This window comes from Gouania willdenowi, chromosome 20 (genome assembly GCF_900634775.1).
Source record: "Gouania willdenowi chromosome 20, fGouWil2.1, whole genome shotgun sequence".
NCBI lineage: Eukaryota > Metazoa > Chordata > Actinopteri > Blenniiformes > Gobiesocidae > Gouania > Gouania willdenowi.
The window spans coordinates 3,057,122-3,069,159 of NC_041063.1; the positions used below are offsets into that span (position 1 = coordinate 3,057,122).

General features: G+C 38.8%; 1 protein-coding gene across 1 annotated transcript in view; it reads right to left on the minus strand.

The window, feature by feature from the left end:
• Positions 1-11,548, minus strand: part of mpp7a (MAGUK p55 scaffold protein 7a) — a 235,382-nt gene extending 223,834 nt beyond the window's left edge. The window contains exon 1 of the mRNA XM_028434276.1: positions 11,360-11,548. The gene's annotated coding sequence lies outside the window, so the exon portion shown is untranslated. The remainder of the gene's footprint in view (positions 1-11,359) is intronic.
• Between the last annotated feature and the right edge of the window lie 490 nt (positions 11,549-12,038).

Sequence of the window (12,038 nt, forward strand, 5' to 3'; positions counted from 1 at the left end):
GTGAATGATAGCCAGTGTTCAAAGGATACCAGCTGTGTACACTTATGGACATAAAGGGCTGCCACCAAATTCTATCTTTGGAAATGCAAAGCTAAAGTTAGAGACGTCACCACTGATCTGTTCCAACCGATAACAGCCATAACATGTGGAGGCAGTTTGGTTGTAGTCTAGCAAAACTCAGTAAACTTCATTATACAGTCAAATCGCTGTTAGTTTTGTCAATAAAAACAGTTTGTCAACAACACTTTATTGCGTGACAAGAACAGTAATTAAAGACAAACTGACAATAAAAATCAAAACTCTTAAAAAACAAAAAACCTCTCTTCCTGTTATGGCGATATAGAAAATTACCATATTGCCTAGATATAGTTTTATTTTACAGCTTATTTTGTATTCAAAAACTCATTTTAGGAATCGCTGCTTTTGGGGTTCCCGGTCCCGGTGGGGTGTCCTCAGGTGGAGATTGATCTGGGGAACTCTGGGGGGGGCTCAGCCGGCACTCGGTCATGGGGGGTGGTCTGGGGCTCCTTGGCTCCAGTTGTTGCTGCCGGCCTGGCTGCACTTACAGGCCAGGGCCAGGGGCGGTGCCTGGGTTCACAGATGTGAATACAACATTGCACAAACATTGGTCATGGATACTCTGGCATGGGCTGGGTGATAAGCTCATATTGGGCCTAACCTTAGATATGTTGATCACAAATATCAGTTTTAGATAAAACCACTCACTCCTTCCCTGTTTACAGCCACCACCATTATACTGAAGCTGGGTGCTGCATCACACGTTTCAAATTTCGCCATACTTGTCAACAGACTGGAACAAATGATAACACAACACAACATGCACAACTATAACATCACATTGTACTCCCACCTTAAAATAGTCCACTCTTCCCAACCCATCCATCGGCCCACCCCGACTCCCTCTTCCCTGTTCCCTCCCCCCTTACCTAGGTGTAACACTGCCCTCTTTTTTCATATCCTCTCTATAATAAAGTATTTCATACCCTTCCTTATGGAGGGCTGCTGATGGTCACAATTATGCAATAAAATACATTCATTTATTTAATTGCAATAACAAAACATGCATTGCTGTCCCAAAAAGATTGTACTACATGTATAGCGTTGACCTACGACAGCATGTGCAGGCAAGGCAAAAAAAAGAAGAAAAAAATATATATATATATATTGAGCACATATCTGACTATATGCCTCGCGGGACAAACTCTCTCCTTCCATTATTGTCATTCAGGGCAGTTACAACAATACATGTTAAAACTTCAATGGAAAGGCAGTGATAAAAATAAAAGAAATTAAACAACAATATAAACTAGAGTTTCGTGGCAGTACACTTCATGTAATTTCACTATTACCAGGGATAATGACTGCTGCATTTCTAAAAGAGTTGGTAACTAATACCTATGTGGTCCTACCTTCTATTAAACTACAACAAAAGAAAAAAAAGAAGTGATGAACCTGAATGGAGCATCAGCTATATCAAACAAAGATGCTATAAATGGACAGTAAACCAAAGCCTTTTGGTATTCAGTTATACAATATGTGGTGCATTTAAAAATCATGTGACGTAGTCAGAGAAATATGTTTAATGAGTTATTTTTTTATGAGTTTTTCAAATTCAAGCTCTTGTTAGGATTCAAACTAATTTGCCCAAAAGAATATATGAATTACTCAGTGGATAACTCATTTATGTCAACAAATTAGTAAAGAATTTGCCAAGTTTACCAAGACACTGAGCACATGCAACCTGTTGTTCCATTGGTTGGAGCAGTTTACAGGCCTTTCCCCTTTGTTTGCAGTAATACACAGTAGTTGTCATCACATGCACAGGTCATTAAAAAGTGTAGCTTGTTTAGTTAATGGTCTTAATGGGCTGCAATGATGAAGGATTCACAATCAAGTCCATCTAATTGCCCTCAATGAGCAACACTGTAACACAGAGCGGCATTAGTTCTTTATAGTTAAATGAATGCCTTTCCCATACTTGCTATACAGAAGCTTGAGTACATGCTTTCAATAAGATATAATAATGCATGCATTCATGCATGAATGGACCCATCAGTAAAAGGCTCTGTCAGGGTGAAACAGATAAAAGGAGGAGTTAACAGACAGCTTCATATCCTGCCTCAGAGGTCCTTACAGCAATAAGCAGTGGCACGAGACACAGAAACCAGAGTGTGTCGAGCTGCAGCTGACACTCCTCAAGACAGCGTACAAACACAATGGCTGGATTTAGGCAGGACAACAAACAGCCCTGCTGTCTGGAAAGAGTCCCTGGCAACGGAGGAAAAACAGGCTGCTACCAAAACACCCAAGTTCAACAGATCAGCACTTTTTTTGGAGGTTAATACTAGATGGAAACTCACCCATGATCACAGAGACCCAACATACAAACTGAATTAGTCATTAAAGTAATGACAGATCACGAAGCACTGATAAAGAACCTGAGACCTAACACTTACAGGCCACATAGTTCAACTCAGGCTGAGAAAGTGGGAACTTGAAGAGATAGAGAATTTCCTTTATTTCTTCACCTCAAAACCAACAAAGCTATTAACAAGTGAGGGCAAGGCTATTCTAATCCAGTGTGCTCATTGTGTTGAATCATTGATCAGGCTACCTCAAAGTACATGGGTGTAATAAAACCTAACATGGGTCACACATGAAAGGCTCTAATAAATAAATCAGCTTTGACAAATAATCTTGACATCAATCAACTCAGTCCTGTGTTTTACTGTGTAAGACTATAGCCCCGAACCCACGTTTAACAAATTGGTTACAACTTACAAGCCCCTCGAGGCATACATAATGTCAGTATGCAAGTCCAAGTCCCTTGCAAACTACTGCTTTTTAACAACATTTCACAAGTCACAGTAGATACTTGTAGCAGAGGGTCCTGTTTAAACATCATCAAAAAGATGACTGTGCAATCAAAGAAGCACCCTGTGTTTCATCCAAGTGTGCCTGAATAAATAGACGATACTGTAACTGCAGAAGTAATTCAATACCTACTCCGTGGCATGAGGGTGTACAGCAGTGCCTCACAGTTAGAATATCAGGTTTAGTCTTCGGCCTTTCCCTTGGTGTGTTCTTGCTTAGTGTCCATGCAGGTTCCCAGTGTATGGACTAAATGATGAATACTTTAATGAATTCAAGAGAAAAAAAAATGTAAAAGCCAACTAATTTGGACTTAGCTGAGGGGTTGTACCATTCATTGCTAGGAATCTAAAGCCTTCGTCTCTGTTGCGGAGAACATGCTGAGGACATCATGTTATGACAGTATGATTTGATGTGAAACAGGATGGAAAGTCTGAAGAAATGCATGTTGATGAATCCATCTATCAATTTTCTGACCTGCTTGCTGGTGCCCATTTGATAAGGGTACTAATCCATCAAGTCAGTCACATTTCTCATTTCCTGTTGAGTGAAACAGAAATCTGTCTTCTGTTATGTTTATTGTCTTCTTAGAAATAATGTCCACGAACTGGATGACATGAAGAAAGAAAGTGCTAAAACATCAGATTGAAATGCTATCTCTCCATAGAGTAACATTGGGACAGCAGTCATGTGATGAGAACATATGTAAACGCTGATTGGCTGATGCTATAAGTTGATATAAATGACTCCAAAGACATTAGTAATATCCATCCATCTATCCATCTTCTCCGTAGTAGGTCGCAGGAGCAGCATCTTTACTAAGGAAGCCCAGACTTCCCTCTCCCCAATCACACCTTCCAGCTCTTCCAGCTCTTCCTGGGGGATCCCGAGGCGTTCCCAGGCCAGCTGAGAGAAATAGTCACTCCAGCGTGTCCTTTGTCTTCCTCTGGGTCTCCTTTCAGAAAGAGGTGTCCAGGGGGCATCCTAATTAGGTGCCTGAGCCACCTCATCTGGTTCTTCTTAATGCAGAGGAGCAGTGGCTCTCTTCCGAGCCCCTCCAGGTTGACTGAGCTTCTTGCCCTATCTCTAAGGGAGAGCCCAGCCACCCTATAGAGGGAAGCTCATTTCAGCCACATGTACCAAATATCTTCTTCTTTAGGTCGTGACCCGAAGCACATGACCATAGGTGAGGGTAGGAACAAAGATTCACATTTCAGCTCAGCTCCCTCTTCACCACAACAGATTAATGCAGAGGCCACACTAATCGGCCTGACAATCTCTCGCTGCATCTTTCTCTCATTCGTGAACAAGACCCCAAGGTACTTGAACTCCTCCAATTGGGGCAGGATTTCATCCCCAACCCAGAGAAGGCACCCCACCTTTTTCCGGTTGAGAACCATGGACTCAGATTTTGAAGTTCTGATTCGCATCCCAGCTGCTTTAGTTCACATTCGGCTGAGAATCGAACCAGTGAGAGCTGATGGAGACAACAGGACCACATCATCCACAAAAAGCAGTGACCCAATCTTGAGGCCACCAAACCCGACCCCCTCAACGCTGTAACTTCGCTTAGAAATTCTGTCCATAAAAGTTATGAACAGAATTGGTGACAAAGAACCTGGCAGAGTCCAACATTAGCGACAAACTTTTATATTATTCAGCTTTAGACCAGCTTTTGGAATTCATCAGAAATTGGAAATCATTTTAAATAGCTGAGGCTATTGTATTAGATAATGCTCACATACACTTTTGCAACTATAATTCATATTACATTTAAGGGCTAACCTTAACACTATTTGAAATGTTATGTTTTGTTAATTGTATCATTTGCAATAATGGGTCATAATATGTATGTCTGGATATGATACAGTTATTTAAAATTACTCCCAATTTCCAGTTAGTTCCAATGAATCCCATGAGAAGTTTATATATTTCTTTAATATTTACAAAATTCAAGAGCTTAAGTACCCGTAGAAATGTCCCACCCCTTTGCAACCCTAGACAAGAGACATACAGTAGTTATTATTTTTATAAAATAAAAACATGTCTTAGCCCTCTCTACCAATAGAATACTACTTGTTACAAAACACACCTTTAATAAACCAATCTACTGTAATGTCTAAATGTCCAAAACATTCGTATAGCATAATCATTTAAAACCATTGATTAATCAATGATCCTACATCAACACTATGAATCATTAAAAATGTAGACATTGTGAAACTGTATCATTGAAAGCTTAAGTTAGGACAGTGGGGTGTTTTGTCTACCGTATATCTCAATGTCCCAGGCACAGCTTCAAGGTTGTCAGTGCAAGATGCAAGTTTTAGTGAATTATTTCTATTAATAAGTTGATAAAGTACATTTTATAATGTTATATATGATTTCTTATTAGAAAATTGTGGCGGGTCAAGTAAATTTAGATACTGGATAAAATTAATTAATTAATATCCAGGCTTGAAGCGGCTGGCTACTTGCACTAAGCGGCTGGACATTGGACTTTGTGTTTATAGATCACTGGGTGTTATTGTTATACCTACTGATTTATTTGTGTTTGCTAATTATGTTTTTGAATGACTGATAAACTTAAAAGAAACATTTCCTCTGACTTCGTCACTCTGGTTAATCTCAGGTTGGAACAACTAGCAGAGTAATTCCACTACACCAGAAGTGCAAGAGAAAAAACTGTTTGAACTCAACAAATGGGCAAGGCTAGTGCACCAACATGCAGTTTAGCAGTGACCTGGTAGAAAGTAGGGCTGTAGTCAACCAAGGAAATGGTTGGTCGAACAAGACTATGGCACAGGTAGTGATATATCGACCAAAAAAAAAAAAAAAAGGTGCTGTGCTGCAGCTGCCAGTGCACTGTCCTCTGATCGGAGAAGAGGGACAGAATTAAGACACGCTTGAAGCATCCACTGTTGAATCAATCCTTGGCCCGGTGTAGTCACAGTTGCTTTGGTCTTGAATGTAATCCTATATTTCATCGAAACTGGATCCTCTTTGCACAGCAGGATGAGTGTGCGGATGAAAGTCAGGTTGATGCTGCCGTCTGCTATGCATGTGGACTGAGTACATGCGGCGTTGCGTCATATACTTAATTGACAGCGGTGAGAGTTAACACGAAAAAAAGCCCGTCTACTTACAAAATACATATCAGTAGACTACATTATTAAAATCGCACAAATGTCACATTGTTATTTTATTATTTTGCAAATAATGAATATTTTTTAATGCTGAAATTGAAAGTCAAAGTCCCTGCATATTTAATAAGTCTCGTCGACCAATGAAAATCTTGGTCAACCACGACACCATCGACCAATTAGTAGACTAAACGACCAAAGTTGGAAGCCCTAGTAGAAAGTAAAAAGGTTTACCTGATGACCACATGCACACCAAGCTTTGGTTCCATTGCTCAAAGCTTGATGAAGAAACAAAGAATTCACAAAAAGTAAGCTGTTCCAACAACATCGGTGATAACAGGCAAAAGTAATCTAGCAAAGTTAGTAAATTCCCAACGTATTCATATGTTTTGTTAGGTTCACACTTGGGGCAATATCACAGAAAGACTAGGGATGTAACGATTAATCGTAAGGCAGTTAAAAATCGATTCATAGGTATCACGGTTGATATCAATTTTCTGACAATTGAATCGCAGTACTTTTTGAACCAGCAGAGGACGCTATCCGGAAGTGTTGGCGGCGGGCGGAGTCTGCTAATACTTTCTTTCTGGCTGCCTTCTACTCTTAAATATGTTAATAAATGATTTATTACCCCTTTAGCACCGAAAGAATATCTGTAATATTACTTGAATATCTGTAAAAGTCACGTTTTTCTATTAGCTCTGTCTGCTAGCATAGCTTCTCTTCTTCACTGCAAGATATCTGCATGCCAACCGACCACTGGGTTACCAGCGCCCTCTGCTGGTTCAAACAAATATGACGTAAATCAGTGCAATGACGGTTCTTTTTTTTTTTTTTAAAGTCCAATTGTTAAAGCACAAAATATATTTTCAGTTGCACTTTTACAAGAAAAAGAACTGTTATGCAGTTTTGCATTGTTTATTATAGAACCAGAATTTAAATTAATAGGCTTCATTTTAATTTGTATTATTCCTTTATTTATTTAATTCAAGATTTATTTTTAATTAAATTGCATTGTTTTGAATAGTTTATCAAGGAATTCTTTTGACAATGAAAAATAAAAGTAAAATAATACAGTATTTTCTAGTTTTTTTCCCAAAAAAAAAAATTTGTCTACAGTCCCATTTTGTAAATGAAAAAATCGTGAGAGAATCGAATCGTATCGGGAGTTGAGTGAATCGTTACATCCCTAAAAAAGACATATCATTTGATCAACAAGTTACACCTAATTCTATTTCATTGAATTAGTTCCTTTCAGTGTTGTTTCAATATTTTCAACACAAACTTTGCGATGCTTTTCAAGAAATCCTGTGTGAATGTGTTTTCAATAAAAGGTAAAATGACTTCACCTCATTTGAGTAAGAGGCAACTTCAGAGTCTTCTGACAGAGATCCAGACTAATGCTAGGATTAGAAAGCTGAATCCCAATCATCCTTAAGCCAGAAGAAAATAGCATTAGTGCTGACAAGGGTTCATTAAAGCCACTTCCCTGCTTTGTCCATGGACATGAGAGCAAAATAACCTGCTCATGGTTTCCTCATCAGAGCTGGATACTGACACTGACCTTGTGGCTGGGCCTTGCACTCATTTTAAGATTATACATAAACTTGATCTCCACTTCAAACACTTTTATTGACATTGTCGGAAAAGTTTCACGCACTGCATTGTGGGATGTGAAGTTCCATAGAGGGATGTATAGAAGTATTTTTACTTCATTCTTATTGTGGTTTCTTGTGTTTGTCTTAAAAAAACTCTGCCAAAGTTACTTCCCAACACAATTCTGATGTTTTCATTGAAAGTTTTGGCAAAACAATGGCGGATGTTTATTTTGGGCCTTCACTAAAAGACCTGAATCTGGCCGAAATGAAGTGTCTCGCAGAGTGAAGTGATATCAGAAAATATAGAGAACAAACTAAAACAAAAATGGAGTGACGCTATCGCCGTCCTCCTTGTCCACCAAAGAAACAAAAGAAATCACTGTAAGAATTAAGTAAAAACACTTCTATGCATCCGTCTACGGATGAATCCACATACCCCACTTTGTCCGACTACCATATTTTACTCAGAATTCTGTGAAAAAATATCATAATGATGGAATGAATGAATGAGTAATAACACAACAAAAAATCTTATTTCATGAATAGTATTATTTCTATAGTTTATATCATTTCTCAGAGTGAGGGATGCAACAAAATCAACATTTTTGGCCAAAACCGAAAACTGAAAATAAGAAAACCAAGACCGAAAAGTTAACCAAAACACCAAAAGAAATTATTATACAAATTATAAGGCCCATTGCATTTATGGCTTTGAATGTGTACTAACCTCATTAAAATTAAAACATTGCAATTGTATAAGTTGAGTGCCTAGTGATGACTATCAACTTCTACTATGAGCCACCCGCTGACAAAAAAAACAAGTACCCCGGGAATGTGGGCAATGCAGCTGTGCACTCTGATACACCTGCTCAGGCAAACTCTCCAACACAAGGATTGAGCCGAATCTTGGGATCTGACCCCACCTTGACCCTTACCTCATCCAAATGCACCAAATGTGAGCTTCAACATCAAGTGTTACAGGCACTCACACTGTCAACAACACAAAGTGACAAATCTTTGCAGCTCCACAGCTTCAATCATCCCTGAGGTCCCTGAAGCCAGCAATGTCAAGAACATAATAAAACCATCACAACCTGTCAAGGAGCCAAGACGCCGACCTCACAAACAAGCCAGGGTAATGAGGGGGACTAAAATACATTTCATCAAAGTTCCCACAGAAACGTCTCAAGCCTATTTGGAATGCAGAGTGATCACCTCCCACATTAGTCTGAGCAAATTTGGAAATAAAGAGCATAACTCCCAGTGAGAGCAGGACCAGGATTAGAAACTAAAGAAAACCTAATGAGGTTTCTGTAGAACGAGCCAACTACCGGTACTGTGACTGCCATTTACAGTTAGTGTCTAATCATATGCAAGCCATTGTTTTGCTACCAAAAGGAACCTTAACTTAGAGCAAAGACTGGACTACACCTCTGTAGGTAGGCTGTAATATCTGACATTCATACCTTAGCAACAGATGCCTGCAAGCTGTAAGGTGGGGCCTTTATGAAATCATTTTAAATAGTTTGGTTCCTGATTGTTATTGGGGCTATATCAATGGGAATATAGAGGTTCTCAACCAGTGAGTAGTGGTTTGCAGACCTGTTTTCAGTGAGTCCTTTGCCTGTGCAAGAACAAAAAATGATTATGAAAAAAATTAGGTTTTCTACAGAGTTTTTAAAGAATCTTCTTAGCAAAAATTTAAAACATATTTATTTTCACATAAACTCCAGTAATGCATAGTTAATGATGCATGATTCATATCTAACTGCACCATTGCTCACAGCTTGTTTTAGGGGTGATGGTGGGTCTCAAAGCTAAATCAGAGATACCCCAAAATTAAAAACTAGATATTTCTGGATGTTTTTGGATAAGGAAAAAAAGGAAATCAAAATTACAATAATTGTTACTATTGAAATGCAATATGAATCTATATCTTCCCAGCCCTAGTAAAAACACCTGGGGGGAAAAATAGAGTATGGATTCGAACTCAAACCATCTACCTGAGAGGTCCCACATCTAACCTCTGCTTTTATTCATTGTTTTGTAAAATAAACAAATAATTACAACAATAACTAGAACTGCGCAGTTATGAAAGGGGGGACAAGCATTCCCGCACGGCTCAGACCCGAGGTTTTGCAGGGCCCATAGACCCCCTATTAACGTGATCCTCTATGAATGTGAACCTGAACTTGTCTCCATGGAAACAATGGTAGAATCAACAGAAAATCCATACAATGATGATGTCATAAGAACCAATACACTCTCAGCTAAATGCGTTGACCTTAGGTATAGCCCCCCCTGCACGTTGCACTGGAACCGTGTATGCGTATTACTCCCAGGTACGCAGGCTTGGCCACCGAATAACTTGAAAAGCACTCGGACAGTGCAGACCCCCGCCAAGCAGCTCAAGTGTAGCTAACACGCTCCGGTCACGGTAACATGGCAAACTTAAAAAAAAAAAAAAAAACAGTAATTTCACTGATTTACGTCAGATATTTGTTTGGACCAGCAGAGGGCGCTGGTAACCCAATGGTCGGTTGCCATGCAGAAATTCTCGCAGTGAAGAAGAGCTGCTATGCACTAGCAGGTAGAGCTAATAGAAAAACGTGACTTTTACAGATAATCACGTAATATTACAGATGTTCTTTCGATGCTATAAGGGGTAAGGAATCATTTATGAATATGTTTAAAAGTAGAAGGCGGCCAGAAAGAAAGTAGTAGCAGATTCCGCCCGCTGCATACATTGCTGGACAAGAGAAGGGATAAATATATAGCACCCTCTGCTGTTTAAAAAAAAGTACTGTGATTCCATTTTCAAAGTATCGATGTCAATCGTGATACCTATTAATCGATTTTTAACTACCTTACGATTAATCATTACATCCCTAATATTTTATTTTGGTAACCAGAAAGTCACCAAAATTAAATCACCTGTTCCTTGTCTCATTAATCAAATTTCATTTAAATCCGTTCATAACTTTTCAAGTTATCTTTCTAACAGATTGAGAGATAAACGGAGGGTAAAACATAACCTTACCGCTCTGCGCTTCACGCATGACGGAGGTAATAACGATAATGAATAATTTATAATGTGAAATATTCCAAATATCTTGCATTCTGAACCTGTTACTTTTGATATGCAATGCTCTGTTTTCTGTATTGTTTAGTTTTATTGAAAATTAACCCCGTAGACTGTGTTCTGTGGAAGTAGTGTGTGTGTGTGTGTGTGTGTGTGTGTGTGTGTGTGTGTGTGTGTGTGTGTGTGTGTGTGTGTGTGTGTTAAATCACAACACTACACGTTGGCTCTGCCCTTGAGATGCGTTCACGTACCCTCGGAAACATTCCAAAGTGAAAGACGTCAGGTAAAATGTCTTTGAAAGCAACGCGATACAGCGGAGTTAACAGAGTTTCACTTTTAAATGCAAAATGCATGTCTTAAAAGCGCTAGTAACTAATAAATGAAACCAGTTTTCTTATGCAGTCAATGAACAATGTTCTTTAATATGTTTGTTCCATGTACGTAGCTAACAGAAGTTTGTTGTACCACACAGTTTAGTCGTCTCACCTGCTGATTCTTTTTTTTTTTCTTCTTCTTTCATCCATTTATCAAACAGACAAATCATGTCTAGTTTACAGGGGGAATTTACCATTTGTTTGCACAGTAATGCCTAATAACCCTAATGGGAGGGCAGGTTGACTAGATAACGTAATGTTAGTACTCACTTTGCGTGGGACATCGCAGTTAAAGGCTGCTCACTGAGCTGCTACTCCAGCACTTCCCTTTATAAACAACTGAAGTTCCTCGTTGAGACATTCACTGTTCTCTTTTTAATCCAACGACACTTGTAAATGATCTCTCCGGTTCCGCACAGAAAGCTTCCTCCTCTGAACGCGCCACTCTGCCTGCTAAACTCTCTGCAAGACGCACGCACGGATCTTCCGCTCGTTCATTGGTCGCTGACTAATCTGGGCGTGCCCAATCGGTGAACGTGACCCGTTGATTGGCTGGCTTTACTGTCGATCGTTATTTGGGTCTTTAGAGGAGGAAACGAAACAATCACACACGATTTATGAACTGTTTTTATTTATTTATTTTTCTTTTTACATTTTTAACAACTCTACTAACTCCTGTGCTTTATGAAAAACCATCAGTTAGGATGTCATAATGGGAAGTTTTTTTATGTTGTACAAACAAAATGCTGATGCCAAGAAAGTCGAAAAATAAGGTAAAATATTGTTTTAATATAGGTTTTTTTTTTTTTTTTTTATCCAAACAGAAACATTTCTGGCTATTTATACCTTGTTTTTCTGTCCCCAAAACGATTTTTTAGGGTTAAAAAGAGGTGTATTTAAAAAGGGTATACGTATTTGTATTTCTTTTTTTTTTTTTTTTTTTTTAAAA